At 38.6% G+C, this 18911-nt stretch overlaps 1 long non-coding RNA gene across 2 annotated transcripts; it reads right to left on the bottom strand.

Annotated features, from left to right (window-relative positions):
• Positions 1-9684: 9684 nt before the first annotated feature.
• Positions 9685-16240, bottom strand: LOC141611794 (uncharacterized). 2 transcript variants are annotated; one of them, XR_012528758.1, is made up of 3 exons: positions 16080-16240; positions 9966-15979; positions 9685-9864 (listed from the first exon to the last, which is right to left on the bottom strand). It is a non-coding gene; the product is annotated as an uncharacterized LOC141611794 (long non-coding RNA). The 2 variants fall into 2 exon arrangements; XR_012528759.1 differs by lacking the exon at positions 9685-9864 and having other exon boundaries at positions 12866-14101; positions 15872-15979; positions 16080-16231.
• Positions 16241-18911: the final 2671 nt, after the last annotated feature.

Below are 18911 nucleotides of genomic sequence, written 5' to 3'. Positions count from 1 at the left end.
ATGTATTTGCGAAATATAAGGGAGGGACTCATTACTCCAAAAGGTACAATTCCTAAAGAAATTTATGTTATTGATATAAATTATACTTCCACTACGACATGGGTACTAGATACCGGTTGTGGTTCTCACCTTTGTAATCATTTACAGGGTTTAAGAGATGTGGAGAAGCTTAGCAAGGGAGATGTGGATCTTCGACTTGGAAATGGAGCTCGGGTAGCGGCCGAATCCAAAGGAACTTATGTTCTAGCTTTGCCGAACGGATTTGAGTTGTATTTGCATAACTGTTTTTATGTACCTACACTCTCTAAAAACATTATCTCAATCGCCATGCTAGACGTGGATGGTTTTTGTTTTGTCATTAAGAACAATCGTTGCTCTATTTCTAGGAATGATTTGGTTATTGGCCAAGCTTCTTCCATTAATGGCATTTACATTTTAGAGACCTCAAATCCGACAAATGATATTTATAACATTCAATCAAAGAAACTCAAAACAAGTGACCCAAGTGAAGCGTTCATTTGGCATTGTCGATTAGGTCACATAAACGAGAATCGCATCAAAAGATTAATTTCTACTAATGTGATTACACCATTTGATTATCAATCATTTGGTACATGCGAATATTGCCTACTTGGCAAAATGACTCGTAATCCTTTTAGTGGTAAAGGGACACGAGCTAGTGAGCTATTGGGACTCATACACACCGATGTATGTGGACCAATGAGTATCACCGCTCGTGGTAATTATGACTACTTTATAACCTTCACCGATGACTTAAGTAGACATGGGCATGTCTATTTGATGAAACATAAGAGTGAAGCGTTTGAGAAATTCAAGGAATTTCAAAACAAAGTAGAGAACCAATTGAACAAAAAGGTAAAAGCACTACGTTCCGATCGTGGTGGTGAATACCTAAGCCTTGAATTTGATTCACACTTGAAAGGTTGTGGTATTATATCACAACTTTCTCCACCCGGAACACCACAACTCAATGGTGTTGCCGAAAGGAGGAATCGAACCCTACTTGATATGGTTCGATCCATGATGAGCCAAACCGAGTTACCGAACTCATTTTGGGGATTTGTGCTTCAAACCGCAATTAGATCTTTGAACAATAGTCCCACTAAATCCACCGAAAAGACTCCATATGAGATGTGGACGGGAAAAGTTCCTAATATATCCTATATGAGGATTTGGGGATGTGATGCTTACGTCAAGACTAAAGCCGACAATAAGCTTGCCCCAAGATCCGAAAAATGCACCTTTGTAGGTTACCCCTCGCATTGTCGAGGATACTACTTCTATAAACCTCAAGAAAACAAAGTGTTTGTGTCTAGTGAGGCTGTCTTCTTAGAAAGTCAATTTATTTCTAACAGACAGAGTGGGAGAAATTTTGAACTTGATGAAGTTCAAGAGCCACAAACCGAGGTAGAGACGCAAGAAGATGTTCCTTCGTCGTCTAACGCGGTTGTACCTCCTCCACTAAGAAGGACGGGCCGAGTGATTCGACATCCCGATCGATATGTGGGACTTATCGAGGAAGATGGAACACTCGATGTGTTGCTTATGGAAAGTGACGAGCCCCCCACCTACAAGGCCGCAATCTCTAGTCCTAATTCCAACTTATGGCTTGAAGCCATGAAGTCCGAAATGGATTCTATGCTTGAAAACCAAGTTTGGGACTTGGTAGATTTGCCTAAAGGGGCAAGACCCCTTCAATGCAAATGGATATTCAAAGTCAAGAATGGCATAGAAGGACATGACGATGTCTACAAAGCTAGGCTAGTGGCAAAAGGATTTACCCAAGTCCAAGGTCTCCATTATGATGAGACCTTCGCCCCCGTAGCCATGCTAAGATCCATACGGATTTTGTTAGCGATCGCCGCATTTCATGATTATGAAATTTGGCAAATGGATGTCAAAACCGCTTTTCTAAATGGGCATTTAGAAGAGGAGGTGTACATGATACAACCCGAAGGTTTTGTTGATTCTAAAAAAACTAACAAAGTGTGCAAGCTTAAGAGATCCATTTATGGTCTTAAGCAAGCTTCTAGAAGTTGGAATCATCGATTCAATCATGTTATAAAAGAAAATGATTTCACTCGAAATGTTGAGGAACCATGTTTATACATGAAATTCAGTGGGAGCAATGTTGTGTTCCTAATTTTGTATGTCGATGACATACTACTCATTGGAAATGACATTCCAATGTTGTCTTCTGTTAAGAAGTGGTTAGGTAACCACTTCCAAATGAAGGATTTAGGAGAGGCACAACGCATATTAGGTATCCGGATCTATAGAGATAGACCCAAGAGGATATTGGCACTAAGTCAAGAATCTTATGTTGATAAGATTCTTCGACGATTCAGCATGGACAAATCCAAAAGGGGTTTGGTACCTATGGTAACCGGAACGATATTGAGCAAGACTCAATGTCCCTCCGAACCCCATGATGTTGAACGCATGAAGTTGATTCCTTACGCTTCCGCTGTTGGATCAATCATGTATGCCATGATATGCACACGTCCTGATGTCTCGTATGCCTTGAGCATGACGAGTAGATATCAAGGAAATCCAGGTAAGAGTCACTGGATTGCTGTCAAGAACATCCTTAAGTACTTGAGAAGAACTAAGGATTCTATCCTTGTGTTTGGAGGAGACACTGAGTTGCGTGTTAATGGATACACGGACTCAAGTTTTCAAACAGATAGAGATGACATGAAATCACAAGCTGGTTTTGTTTTCATGCTCAATGGTGGTGCCGTAAGCTGGAGAAGCTTCAAGGAAGCTATAACCGCGGATTCAACAACGGAGGCTGAGTACATTGCAGCATCAGAGGCTGCCAAGGAAGCTATGTGGATCAAGCAATTCACGGAAGGTCTAAAAGTAGTACCTACCGCCAATGATCCCATCACTCTCTATTGTGATAATAGTGGGACGATCTTCCAAGCTAAGGAGCCAAAGTCTAGTAATAGATCTAGACATGTACTTAGAAAGTATCATGTAATAAGAGATTTCATTGAAAGAAAGAAAATTGCGATTTGTAAGGTTGGGACGGATGACAACATAGCCGATCCGCTCACCAAGCCTTTATCACAGGCTAAGCATGATGGACATGTTACGTCCATGGGACTTAAACGTGTACCAAGTTTTTGCTAGATTTTGAAATGAAATAAAAGTGTTGTTTTTGTTCATGTTCATAATCTCATTTGTCTTTTATCTTTAATTTATACTTTGTTACATCCCAACGGGTTGTAGAGACAATTGAACCCCGTTAAAGTGAACACGGATTAACATCGTATTTGCCCATAGTCACTTGTATGAGGTGACGTCTCGAAGTGACTAGAGTGTGAGGCGATTGATGGCAAGTTCAAGTGCCATAGAGTCATGTGAGATGACTAGTCGATCACATAGGCAGACTGTTAGGAACATTTTGTCGGGCCTTATGACCGCTTATAGAGTTCTGGCAAATTTATATAGCCTGGTCGTGGCGAGAGCTACTATAGTATTCTAATGAGTCGATTCTTTTGACTAAAGACTATTCTCCTAAGATGGCACAGTTTCAGATTAACTTTGATTTGTGTTACTACGACCTTCGTAAATGGGGTCAAATGGGCATATTTTGGGTTATGATGGCTGTGGCTAGTCGAAGGGAATGAGACCGATAGGAATTGTCCACCCCTAGTCAGGGTTATAACAATATCTCAGGGCCACTCGAGGAGTAATGAACTGGAAATGCGTGGCCACGCTCGGAAAGTATCTATGATAGATAAGTCCGGTCAATCAGTTATTCTCCAGATCGAGGAAACCACTCTCGATATGATCACTTGCAAGTACGACCTGAAAGACACCTTGCATTGAGTGGGAGATAGTAATAGGACAAGAGAATTGGTGATGCACACTTGTCGAGGACAAGTGGGAGATTGTTGGGAAATGTGTCCTCAACAATAGTGCGATCACATGATTTAAATATCATTATTAAATCTCATTTTAAAGAATACAATTGGGAAGTAATTTTGTTACTGTCAACTGGTCAACATATATCGGTAATGATTGGCTGACTAGAGTTTGACATTACTGTCGTGTGACGGTGGTGATCAGTTGACCCCCTAGGTCATACCTAAACGGCAACACTCTTAATTGATTATTTAATTGATCGTATAACGTTGCGAGTTAATTAAATTACTTGAAAATTGACGGACGATTTTGGAAGTAAAATTTACGTATCAAATTGAAATGTGATTAAATGAGATACGGTCTGAGTAATTAAATTGTATAATTACTCGGATGAAATAAATTGTTTAATGTAACAATTAAAATGAATGAATTATTATAAATTCAATCAGTTGAAATTTATAAATGGTAAAATATTTTGGCACAAGTAATTATGAAATTACTAAGTCGATTTTTGTATATGACGTATTTTTATTAATACGTTGATTTTTAATATGTTAAAAATACATAACATATTTATGTCACATATGACATGTGACACATTGACAATTGACAAAAATAATATGGGATCCATATTATGTAAAGTGCCGAAAAATTGGGGAGCATTAAGCTAGTTAATTGTTTTATTTAGTTGATAAAACATAATGATGAAAAAGCAAGTCTAGGCATGCAAGCCTATTGTTCCTTGTGAAGAACAAATTTTCCATGCATTGGCTCCCCAATAGCCCTCCTCTTACACGGTTTTGGGGAAGAAAAACTATCATTGTTTTTCTTTAATTTTGCCTAATAATATACTAAAGGTAGTGTATTATTTCCATTCTATTATTCACTCATCCAAAATACAAGTTCTAGTAAGAAGAAAAATCCTCTCTTTATCTCTTACATAAACCGAAATAATTCAAGTGTTCAATATTATTTTGGTTCAATTTTCTACTAAGAATTAATATTATAACTAGTATTTGTAATATTAATTTAATTAAGAGGAGCCTTGGGTATAATACTTAGGGAGAGATCTTACACTTAGATCTTTATTCTTCCATTGGAAAAGCTCAAGAACAAGAAGAGAAAGGTGATCTCTCTTGTGCCCTAATAGCCCAAATCTACTATGTAAGGACATTATTTCTCTTCTCTTTTATTAATGTTTGCATGCATAAAATCCGTTTTAATTTTATGACAAATTAATTAGACATATATGAGTATGTTAAATATGTATATATATTTACATTTCTTTCACTTGGATGTTGCATTGCATGCATATAGCCGACGATATATCGAGTATAGACAACTTCCCTAATCATTAGTAGAGGCCGCTATCGAGGCGGGCGGGATTAGGTGTTCGATCAAAAGAGCTTCCTAATACGTACCCTCACCCCTTACTCCAGATCTCCGTGAGCACCCGTGTTCATTGGCATCCACGAGAGTCATTCTAGATATAGAATGCTAAGGGTAACGATTGCTTAGTGTTCATGTCTCTACTTTGTGTCTTGACATGACACGAGGTATTCGAACGGTTCCAATTTCCCATAAAAATTGGTGGCGACTCCATACAAAATGCAAACGCTTGTTTCGACCTTCACCAAGCGCCCCCGTGGGCGGCCCGTGTCCACGCTTGGCGACTCACTGGGGATAATACACTTACGTGTAGCCAAGGGTGAAACTTGAACAAGGTTAGGGAATAGTTTGTACAAGACAATTGTCGGTTTTTATAACTCGGTCTTCCTAGACCGTTTAATTCGGCCTTCCTAGGCCCAACCCAACCCATTCGACCATTCGTCCCGTCTAAACGGTCCTAATTCTTATTTGGGCCTAAGGATGGATAGCGATTGACGTCATCCATACCATGATGCTTACTCTTGTTTGTATCAAGGGCCTTCACTACTTGAGGAAATGGACTAGGAATCGGCCTTACTCTTGTTTGGCACGAGCCTCTCCACAGACTTCGGGTTTGATGGTTCGGTATGGCAACCCACCCTTCTAAATGCACTCAGCATCCCGTTATAATGCTTGTATAAATGTGTAAACCTTACGTGATCACCATTTCTAAACAAAATCATGACGAATTTTCAAAAATCAAAACCCAATTTCAAAACAAAATTTCGAAAAAAGGCCTTCAATTAGCGCAAAAATCCGGTCAAAACTCTGTCCGTTTGTCGTGTCAAAATTCGGGCTACAAGCCCATTTCAAAACCTCAGTTCGAGTCCACTCCTACAACTACACTACAGTTGACTAGGACGCACATTTTCAAAGACCTTGTCTTTCTTCAAAACTCACTCAACACAAGTGGCACACACCCACTTCACGAGTCAAAACATTTCCTCTTTTAGCAAGTGTGATAGAATGGTCGATCGTGTTTTGATTCGTCGCCGATCTCTTATCCAGTTTCCAAGATGCCCGGATCAAGTGATGAAACGAATCTCCAGCAAATTCATGATAGTAATGATCGAATCCTAGTCGCGCTAGCCCAAATACAAGTTACCCAAGAGCAAACCTACGACCGCCTTGAGCACATCGAAAGCCGTATCTATGACGTAGAGGGAAGGTTGCCTCCCCTTAAAAGTGAAGTGCTACGTAATTCCGATGACGAGTCTAGGGATGAGAATCCTCTCATGGGGATGACTGCAGCTGAGAAAAGACTCCAATACCTAGAGGAGCAATTGATGTACCTTAAGGGGGATGACATTTATAGGGAAAACAATCGCAAGTATGAGGCCGTCAATTCCAAATTGCCAACTAACTTTAACATGACGGATATCCCTAAGTTCAAGGGGCATGAGAACCCTTTGAATCACATCCGTGCCTTCAAGGATTACATGTCTATCAAAGGCATCAAACCCGAGATGTTCTTAAGGATCTTTCCTTCATCTCTTGACACCATCCCGAAGCAATGGTTCTACACTTTAGATCACAAGAAAGTCGCTACTTGATAAGACGCCGCAATCGAGTTCTCTAAACAATATGCGGATAATGCCGAGATCCAAGTCAACATGCGTACTCTAGAGGTTCTTACCCAAAATGACAAAGAAGGATTCACCGACTTTCTAAGTAGGTGGAGGAAGACTAGCACTCAACTAGTTGAACGCCCGGATGAGGCTACTCTTGTGGAAGAGTTTGTGGATAATCTCAAGCCCATATATGCCAACCATTTGAGATATCAAAACATCAAGACTTTCAAGGACTTAACCGTATTAGGGACACGAATTGAAGATGACATCCGTAAAGGACTCTTGTCCAAAACGGTAGGTCGAGGATATCAAGGGTCCACAAGTCGTTCATACGGCTCTACTAGCAAGACCGACGAAGTTAACCTTCTCGAGCCATCTAAGAAAACTACTCCACCAAGAAAATTCACGAACCTTGGGGATACGTACTCCAACGCTCTAAAAAGGTTAATGAAGCAAGGTAAACTCCAACCCATTGGACCTACTCCCGAACCCGAAAGGAAGTCCAAGTTTTGGGATGAAAATTCATACTGTGAATACCATAGGGGCAAAGGGCACGACACAGAAAAATGCTACAAGTTGAAACACGTGCTTCAAGATATGATTGAAGATGGTTGACTTCCAATTCCACCAGGAGGTAAGCCCAACAACACTCAGAATCCTCTTGGAGTTCTAGTGATTACAAGTGACGAATCTACCTTAGATTTGTGACACCCTTGATATTTAGCGTTATCTAATTACTTAAATGCGTAATTTCTACAGAAAAACTGGTAGGATATGTTTGTAAATGGTTCAACTAGTCCAAAAACCTGCAATTTCAAAAATTTTCTAACTAAACCATTAACAACCAATTCCAACTCAAGAAGAGTGTCAGAAACCCTGCAACAACTGATAAACTAATTTACATACATAGCTTAAGACGCGGAAATATAAAGATACAACCCAAAAATAGAAAGGGAGACATATGTCCCTTCAAATTATATACAAACCAAAAGTATAAAAGGTTTACTAATAAAATAGCCAAAACTAGGTCCAAGGTTCCTTGCTCACTAGCCGTCTGTGACCCCAACTAAGCATCAACAACCCACAATCGCATTTTATACAAACACGAAAGCCACAATTCAGTGGGGAGTAACTTCGAGTCCTCCCAGCCACGAATCGTCAAAATTAATGTAACATGTAGTGTAACATGTAAACAATTTGATAAACCATTTACTTATCATGTATTCTAACAAATGACCCCTAAACTGACCCAACAAACTATCATGTGAATCATATAACAAATTGTAATCCAAACTCTATCAACCATAGCCGGCTTGCATCTCACCTTCTATGATTCATAGAATCATCAAACAAGAAAGGGCAATATATCAAAGACAGGCATAAGTTCTTAGTACGGTCAATAGTCACTTTGTAACTCAAGTCTATACCACGAGGTAGGGAAGGTAATCGAACCGGTATCTTGGCTCAGCGGTTACTATTAAGAAAACATGGCCAAGAGAATACACAACCCTAGCCTAAAATCTGCGCAGACCTAGACATGCGGATACACACCACCGCACCCAAGACTCACAACTTTTTTTTAAAACAAAGTGAAGTGAGTACCCTAAGGACACCACCGAAGGGTCGGCTAGTACTTAAGCTGACCCCATACTATCAAAATTAGTACCTGAGGTCATGCCCCAACTTGGATAAACATCCACTAGTCAGGAACACAAAGGCTATCAAGCAGTGAACATATACTCGTCAGAGACTATAAAGACCTATCTATGATGAAGGCCGAAATACTCACCTAGGACCTAGTCACAGCTAGTCCCAGCTTGAATATTTTAGCCCACACCACCCAAGACTCACCACACAAGTCAAGTAAGACACCCACTTAACCTTAAGAGGCAAAAAGTCCTACTTGCCAACATAAATTCTAATATTCAATCATGTGAAAGGCTATATAAATGTCTATTTACAACATACAATCCCAACAGTTCCTCAATAAGAATTCAATACTAATTTCCAATCCTAGCAATTATAACAATATAAAAGGCTTTAGGGGAAACTAGGGCCATTACTACAAAATAAGAAGCTATTTAAATTCAACTAACTAAATAAGAAACTATTTAAATTCAACTAATTACACACGTGAAACAGAGATATAATAAATGGCCGAAAACAAGAAAAAGGCCGATTATCTAATTCATTCAACCGAATTTTTACCCGCAACCCCAGCCCTGCGACAGGTACGGGTCAAATTGCGGCTGACCAATCACTCAATTAACTGACATCGCATCAGTCAAAGGGACTAAGGCTCAGTTTTCGGCACAATCAACAAAACATTACAATTATAGCTATAAAATTCATTTTGAGCCTATTAATTACAATTTCATTTTGTAAACTATCCTAACATGTGATAACTATTAATATAAGCACAATTTTCCCGTTAACATAATATTTGTTACTAGTATGCTTCAATTCAAATTACTACCCTTTTGTTACTTATACTATTCTAATATTAATTAACCCGGAAAGACCAAGATTGCACGAAAACCCGCGAAACAAGCACGGACCGACCCGGGCCAACCATGGGCCTACCACGGGCCTGCCACGGCCTGCCGGCTGCTGCCGGGCCCGCTGTCGGACCATTTCTCCTCTTTTTTTATTTCATTTTTATACATTATAAGACCGTCTGGAAATTAATTAATCGTCCCCAATTCAATTTTGATAATTTAAACTACCAAAAGGCACAAATTAAGCTTGCATGCAACTAAGTTGAACATGTGAAAAATTACTACCCAAACAAAAATTCACCAAACATACAAAAATCAAAAACATGTGACGATAATTCGTCGAGTAGCTCGAAATATGTTACCTTAAGCTAGAAAATGAGCAATTAGTCCTCAAAACCGAAACCCTAACCACAACTAACCGCTATCCTCTACAATATACGAGTCCCCGAACTCGTCTTCCAATCCTTCACCTAATTAAACAATAAAAAAAAACACAAAAATTAAGCACAAAACCGAAATCACCGAAATTTGGTCTTAAAAGAACTTAATGAAAATTGAAATTAGAACATACTAAGTTGTAGATCGTGGCGAGGGGATTCCGGAAAGGTAAATTTCGCGAAAAACGGATAAGAAACGAGTAAGATGTGACGAAAATGAGCTTGATTTATTGAAAATGGTGTTTTGGGTTTTGTTTTATGTTGAGGATGATGATGAACAACAAAATCAGAAAAAAAGAAGAAAGGGGGAGGGGCTGTCACGCGTGAAAGAAGAAAGGAGGACAAAGTACGTGCGGGATTTTTAGTCGGGATTTTTAACGAGTCGGTTTTGACTCGTTTCAATAATAATTAAATCCGTAAGTCAAACGCAAATTCCTTCAAGTCCAAAGTCTTTAAACACGAGATTACAATAAAATTGAGTATTCACATGACCCATTTCCAAATTCGTTTACCCAACGTTCAAACGAATTGTCATTTTCCCCCCGATACGCCCTTATTTCGAAATAAAAGATTTTACACGGTTTAAACTATTTTTAAACATTTCAAAACTATCAAAATAAATACTTTTCTTCAAAATATAATAAAATTATATTTCTTTAAATTATTTTTTTACTTTAAATACTTAATTATCACTTTTATTTTGATTAATAAATTATTTCTGAAATATATTAACGGTCCGAAATTTACGGGGCGTTACAATCACCCCTCCTTTTAAAAAGTTTCGTCCTCGAAACTTAGAAGAAGACATTACAGCAATAAGAAAATTTAGGTATCTTTTCAATGAAACGGGGATACTCTTGTTGATCAGACAAGAACATCCATATTCATATCAAGATATAAAAATATTTCTACACCAATAAATGAGAAAACCCATTATTAGGACGTCTCCAACAACGAGATTCAACATTCACTAATGTTAAAACCATTGAAATTTATAAAAGCATTTTCAAACTTTTAGTTTAAAATTCTATAGTAAGAATACTATCTTTACTAATTATGATTATACAAGGCTTAGTAACACGGAAAAAGAGTAAGAAAAGGAACCATTACTCAAAACGAGAAATAGCTTAGATGTCCAATCGAACAAGACGCTTTACTTAAGAGGGCAAATGAGTTCCATAAAGGCGAGCACAACGGAACAAGCCAGAATGGCAAGAATGATAATTGTCGGAGATCGGAATTAGGAAGATCGGTACATCGAAAAAGGTTCACTAAATTTTCCAACCACAAAGTCATCCTACTAGGTCCTCAAAACATCAACAGGGCAACAACCAGAGGCCACACTAATCCAAAGAGCCATCTGAACTACTCATCGACAAGTCTACGCATAATCTAATCCTTGAAACAATCCTATTCTCTACAATTATAACTTAACCATTTCCCAATTAAAATGTTTCCACCAATATCCTCCATTGAACAAAATCAAAATCTAAAGTCAAAACTAGTAACAATATTATACCTTTACCAAGATTCAATATTCCCAAAACGCATTCATGCTTGAAACCAACCCACAAGCAACAAGTTGCACTATCCAGTCCATAATTAGCACTAACTATAAGATAAATGGGTTCATCACACAAATCATCTGATCGGTTTACTCATGGTTCACTATCCTACTTCCCAACAATATTCCAATTCCAATAGAAAGATTCCTCATAGGATTAAATATAAGGTCCAAATTACAATAACATTCCAAAACAAGGTAGTAACATAGCAACCCCAAAATCCGAAAAATCAATAGGATCTCACGTTCCTCTATCCTTTTACTAATTAAAAGAAAATTGCCAAAAGCGGAACTACACTCAGCTACACTCAGCTACAACACCGTTTCATCATCTCAAGTACTCAATGCGACCTCAAGGTCCATAAATCTATGAGGTTAACAAATTCTTCTCAACACTAAGTCCCTCTCAACTCAAGAACTCTCAAGAGCCAACTAATACCAAATCACATCGCCAATCCATTATAGTCATCAACATCCCCAAAGGGTATTCTTTCAAATTTGATATCCTAAACTTACTTACCATCAAATTCTCAAGGAACAAGGTCATAATTGTAACAACACTTTATCACCTCAGAGTTCCTAAAACAATAAATTGAAATTATGTTCCTCAGTCTAACAATTGATGTCAACCATACCATTACCCTTTCTAGTTACCAAAACAAGTGCTAAAACCTCCCAATAATGTAGCTTACTCTCACTCTCATACCATACCTCAAGTAGTAATCAATATTACTCACTAAAACCAACTAATAATCCCACATTTAACATTTCTCACATGGTAACATATACATTATCAAACCCTCATCTCCAAAGTGATTATGGAAGTCAATCACAATCCCGACTACTTAGTCAATCCTATATCCTCAAGTCACATCTCACTAACTCCGTAAACATGGTCAATAAGGTACCAACTATACTAAGGAGATAAGGAGTGATAAAGGAATAGAGAAATGGTAAAATATTTTCAAAGGGTGCATGAACCAGACAAGTTAGGAAACTAAGGAGTCAGACCGTAAAGATAACGGTTGACAAAAACAAGAGGTATTCGAGTTAAGAAAATATCTAGAGCAAGAAGAAGATACGTAAGAATTGGCATAAAAACAAGGTTCAACGAACGTTAAAGAGAAGGAAAAGAGAATAGAAGCGGCACAAAGAAAGGGCTACCGCTTACTAAACACTCATCAAAGCTTATGATTGATATGATAAGGTTACACCACTAAGGTGCTCAACAAAGCCCCCAAAAGTCTACCAAATTATATGACTAACAAGGACTCCACAATGGTAGGTATTTCTCAACTCAATTGGTTCTAAGAGCCAAAATCAATTCACCACACCAATTCATTTGTTACCATCTATGTCCCAAAGTATCTCCTTTACCATTCTCATCATCGAACTTCACTTACTATGTCATTCCCAAGTACCATGGCTTGTTTACTCCCTCATCTCACGACTTAGTACTTCTAGTCTCCAATACCATAAATTAGAATCACATCTTTGAACTCACGAACTACATTAAACAACATTCCACCAAAATTCCCAAATTCAGATATGATTAAAAAGGTCAACCACGTGTTCTCAAATTTCGAAAGGTCAACAAGGCTACTCTATACTAGGTTTGGTCAACTCAAAAGGTTTAACAAACTAACTAATTCCAAAGTACGATACCAATCCATTAAGCAACGTCAAAGTCCTATTGTATTCCTTTCAAGGCCTACAAGGATTAGGGCTAACTATCATTCCTTGAATTCTCCACAAGAAATATCGAGACTCTCAATAGAACTAAATCCCAAGGTGTTTCTCAACTCCCTAGGCTCTCACATTAAGTACAACTAACAAGACTAACCAAAGGATCCCAAGTTATATTCTCCTATACAACTCAAACCTTAAACAATCAATTTCTCAACTCGTTCACGCCCTCTAATGATACATTCTCTCAAAACCGGGTTCTCTTGAACAAGGAAACTATCCTGCGGAATAAAAGGAAGGTGTCCACATGGACTTTATTATAAGAAGAAAATGAACCAAAGATGAATCGGGAGAAAGAATAGAAGAGTAGTTACCAAGGCGAAAGAAGAGGAATTAAAAAGACAAATAAACAACGAGATTGGAAGATTAAGGAAAGATAGCATTATCTACATTTATTGGAGAGCCAACTTGTAAAAGAGAAAATCAATTAGTACCTAACAATTAGCAATCACAAACAGACTACCACATAAAATCCTAAATCTACCCATCTTACCCTTCTCTCAAGTTTATTATTTAAAGGTCAAGTGATTTCTAAGTGGGGTGCACAAACGTGCGTCGAGAGCAATAGGCTCTGATACCAACTATGACACCCTTGATATTTAGCGTTATCTAATTACTTAAATGCGTAATTTCTACAGAAAAACTGGTAGGATATGTTTGTAAATGGTTCAACTAGTCCAAAAACCTGCAATTTCAAAAATTTTCTAACTAAACCATTCACAACCAATTCCAACTCAAGAAGAGTGTCAGAAACCCTGCAACAACTGATAAACTAATTTACATACATAGCTTAAGACGCAGAAATATAAAGATACAACCCAAAAATAGAAAGGGAGACATATGTCCCTTCAAATTATATACAAACCAAAAGTATAAAAGGTTTACTAATAAAATAGCCAAAACTAGGTCCAAGGTTCCTTGCTCACTAGCCGTCTGTGACCCCAACTAAGCATCAACAACCTGTCAATCGCATTTTATACAAACACGAAAGCCACAATTCAGTGGGGAGTAACTTCGAGTCCTCCCAGCCACGAATCGTCAAAATTAATGTAACATGTAGTGTAACATGTAAACAATTTGATAAACCATTTACTTATCATGTATTCTAACAAATGACCCCTAAACTGACCCAACAAACTATCATGTGAATCATATAACAAATTGTAATCCAAACTCTATCAACCATAGCCGGCTTGCATCTCACCTTCTATGATTCATAGAATCATCAAACAAGAAAGGGCAATATATCAAAGACAGGCATAAGTTCTTAGTACGGTCAATAGTCACTTTGTAACTCAAGTCTATACCACGAGGTAGGGAAGGTAATCGAACCGGTATCTTGGCTCAGCGGTTACTATTAAGAAAACATGGCCAAGAGACAACACAACCCTAGCCTAAAATCTGCGCAGACCTAGACATGCGGATACACACCACCGCACCCAAGACTCACAACTTTTTTTAAAACAAAGTGAAGTGAGTACCCTAAGGACACCACCGAAGGGTCGGCTAGTACTTAAGCTGACCCCATACTATCAAAATTAGTACCTGAGGTCATGCCCCAACTTGGATAAACATCCACTAGTCAGGAACACAAAGGCTATCAAGCAGTGAACATATACTCGTCAGAGACTATAAAGACCTATCTATGATGAAGGCCGAAATACTCACCTAGGACCTAGTCACAGTTAGTCCCAGCTTGAATATTTTAGCCCACACCACCCAAGACTCACCACACAAGTCAAGTAAGACACCCACTTAACCTTAAGAGGCAAAAAGTCCTACTCGCCAACATAAATTCTAATATTCAATCATGTGAAAGGCTATATAAATGTCTATTTACAGCATACAATCCCAACAGTTCCTCAATAAGAATTCAATACTAATTTCCAATCCTAGCAATTATAACAATATAAAAGGCTTTAGGGGAAACTAGGGCCATTACTACAAAATAAGAAGCTATTTAAATTCAACTAACTAAATAAGAAACTATTTAAATTCAACTAATTACACATGTGAAACAGAGATATAATAAATGGCCGAAAACAAGAAAAAGGCCGATCATCTAATTCATTCAACCGAATTTTTACCCGCAACCCCTGCGGCAGTGCGGGTCAAATTGCGGTGACCAATCACTCAATTAATCGACATCGCATCGATCAAAGGGACTAAGGCTCGGTTTTTCGACAATCAACAAAACATTACAATTATAGCTATAAAATTCATTTTGAGCCTATTAATTACAATTTCATTTTGTAAACTATCCTAACATGTGATAACTATTAATATAAGCACAATTTTCCCGTTAACATAATATTTGTTACTAGTATGCTTCAATTCAAATTACTACCCTTTTGTTACTTATACTATTCTAATATTAATTAACCCTAAAGACCAAGATTGCACGAAAACCCGCGAAACAAGCACGGACCGACCCGGGCCAACCATGGGCCTACCACGGGCCTGCCACGGCCTGCCGGCTGCTGCCGGGCCCGCTGCCGGACCATTTCTCCTCTTTTTTTATTTCATTTTTATACATTATAAGACCGTCTGAAAATTAATTAATCGTCCCCAATTCAATTTTGATAATTTAAACTACCAAAAGGCACAAATTAAGCTTGCATGCAACTAAGTTTAACATGTGAAAAATTACTACCCAAACAAAAATTCACCAAACATACAAAAATCAAAAACATGTGACGATAATTCGTCGAGTAGCTCGAAATATGTTACCTTAAGCTAGAAAATGAGCAATTAGTCCTCAAAACCGAAACCCTAACCACAACTAACCGCTATCCTCTACAATATACGAGTCCCCGAACTCGTCTTCCAATCCTTCACCTAATTAAACAATAAAAAAAACACAAAAATTAAGCACAAAACCGAAATCACCGAAATTTGGTCTTAAAAGAACTTAATGAAAATTGAAATTAGAACATACTAAGTTGTAGATCGTGGCGAGGGGATTCCGGAAAGGTAAATTTCGCGAAAAACGGATAAGAAACGAGTAAGATGTGACGAAAATGAGCTTGATTTATTGAAAATGGTGTTTTGGGTTTTGTTTTATGTTGAGGATGATGATGAACAACAAAATCAGAAAAAAAGAAGAAAGGGGGAGGGGCTGTCACGCGTGAAAGAAGAAAGGAGGACAAAGTACGTGCGGGATTTTTAGTCGGGATTTTTAACGAGTCGGTTTTGACTCGTTTCAATAATAATTAAATCCGTAAGTCAAACGCAAATTCCGTCAAGTCCAAAGTCTTTAAACACGAGATTACAATAAAATTGAGTATTCACATGACCCATTTCCAAATTCGTTTACCCAACGTTCAAACGAATTGTCATTTTCCCCCCGATACGCCCTTATTTCGAAATAAAAGATTTTACACGGTTTAAACTATTTTTAAACATTTCAAAACTATCAAAATAAATACTTTTCTTCAAAATATAATAAAATTATATTTCTTTAAATTATTTTTTTACTTTAAATACTTAATTATCACTTTTATTTTGATTAATAAATTATTTCTGAAATATATTAACGGTCCGAAATTTACGGGGCGTTACAGATTGCTCACACCTCATTTCTCCCACCGAAAATGAAATTCATGCAATTGAGAAAGAAAGGCTCTACTCTACTATCTCCCCTACCATTTCCGACTTCATCACATGGGCAAGGAGTGTAGATAGACAAGTGTGGGAACTAGAAAGCATGGTAACGACCTTACGCAATCCCAACGCAATACCGAAAGAACGTGTACCATTGGCTTCTCTCAAAATGCCACTATGCAAGAAGTAGTCACCGTGGTCGATAAACTAGTCGATCAAATCATACGACTGGAAGGTGATATCATGAGAATGAGGGAACTAGCTGCAGTTAATGGGGTTTGGGCCGATGACGATGAGGACGAATATCTCACTGAAAACTCCCTAGTCAAAGAAATAGTCCAAAATGGTGAAGACCAAGATGTGGATCACCTAACTCGTTCGGGTCGCCCATATCAAAGCACTACTCAAAACGGTCCAACCAACGTCATCACACCAAATGACAACGAAGATGACCCCACTGATCATTTGCTCAAGCAATTACAGAAGACCAAGGCTGATCTTTCAGTCTGGCAACTAGTGGCAAGCTCATTTCCACATCGCCAAGCTTTACTGCAAGCTTTGGCCAAATTGAATGTAGCACATAACTCCACTCTTGAAGATGTAGTCAACTTGGTCTTCCAAGAATCACCTAAGCTAAGTAATCCTATTACTTTCTCGGATGAAGACTTGCCACCTTTTGGCGCTAGTCACAACCTTGCTCTATACATCACTGTCATTTGTCTAAAGAAGAATGTGCCAATGACCTTGGTGGATGATGGCTCCGCGGTCAACGTCGTACCCCTCAAAACGGCATACAAACTAGGCATGAAAGAGTCGGATTGGACTCCTACAAATCAAGGTGTTCGTGCATATGACGGTACGCGACGAAAAGTGGTAGGACTTTCTAACCTAACCATAGCCACGGGACCAATCAAACGAAAGGTTAACTTCCAAATAGTGGACATCGAAGCTTCATTCAACATACTTCTGGGAAGGCCTTGGATTCACGCTTCCAAAGCGGTAACATCCACCCTTCATCAAAAGATCAAGATCCCACTAAATGGCAAAGTTGTGACGATCACTTCGTCACCCATCAAGGCAATAATCGAGAAGCAATCAAAAAATCAAGTCCTTGCGGATCCCGTATATGAACTCGGGGGCTTCCAAAGTGTAAGCGTTATAGAAAGCGAGTTGGCACCCTTGTACTATAATCCCTACTCTAACTTGGTGGTCAACCACATACTCAAATCCCAGGGATACTTCCCTGGAATGCCTTTGAACCCAATTCGGAAGAATACCTTCGCACCATACAAGGAAGGAAACTCAACAAGGATACCACTTGGACTAGGGTACAAACCCACAAAAGAAGAAGTTCTCGAAATGCTCGCCCAAGTCCAAAATCGCAAGCACATAGGAGTCCAAATGAGGCCATATCTCCCCACTTTAAATGGGTACTTTGTCCAAGAAGGAAGTTCAGAACTCTTTCATGGATTTCCCGAACCTTGGCATTATCTTGAGAGGAAGTTAGCCGGAATCGAGATCTTTCACGACTGCTACTTCATTCCTCCAGAAACGGTTCCTACCGTCAAAACCCGTCAAACACCTTGCTTAGACGAACAAGCTGTTAGCCTATTGTTTGGAGAAGATTGATTCATTAGGGCCGCGCAGGATGAGATCATTACTATGATACTTCAAGACGATCGCTTCAACCCCACCGCGTTGATCACAGAAACCGACACAAAGCAGCAGAAAGGTTGGAGAAAATCCATCAAATGGACCAACAATCAAGGAAGACTCTTCAAGCTCACCACTGGAGAAGGAGAGATGTTCAAAGGAGAACTAGAAGACGACGAGTTCGAGTCGGAGTCAGAGTCGGAGTCAGAGTCGGAGTCTAGAGAAGTCATTAGAGAATCTACTCCTGTTGTCATCCCCACTCCCTTCGTTTCTCCTAACTTAGCCTCGAGTAGTCACAGTAGTTCGGGAAATGCCCCAATTACTGTCCCTTTGCTGCCACTGACCATGGATCAGTTGGCTTCTTTGTTTCAACTTTACTCAAATCTTAATATGAATAAATCAGGTTCTGCTTACTCTTTGTATTATTTTGAGTGCAATTCTGTTTACGATGATACTAAGGATGACCAAGACCCAGACTTAATCGAACTACCTCCCTACGTAGCCAAAGAAATAC

The sequence above is a fragment of the Silene latifolia genome, chromosome 11 (assembly GCF_048544455.1).
Source record: "Silene latifolia isolate original U9 population chromosome 11, ASM4854445v1, whole genome shotgun sequence".
NCBI classification, from domain to species: domain Eukaryota; kingdom Viridiplantae; phylum Streptophyta; class Magnoliopsida; order Caryophyllales; family Caryophyllaceae; genus Silene; species Silene latifolia.
Note: the sequence above shows the minus strand (reverse complement) of the source record. Positions and strands in the feature narration are given on the sequence as shown.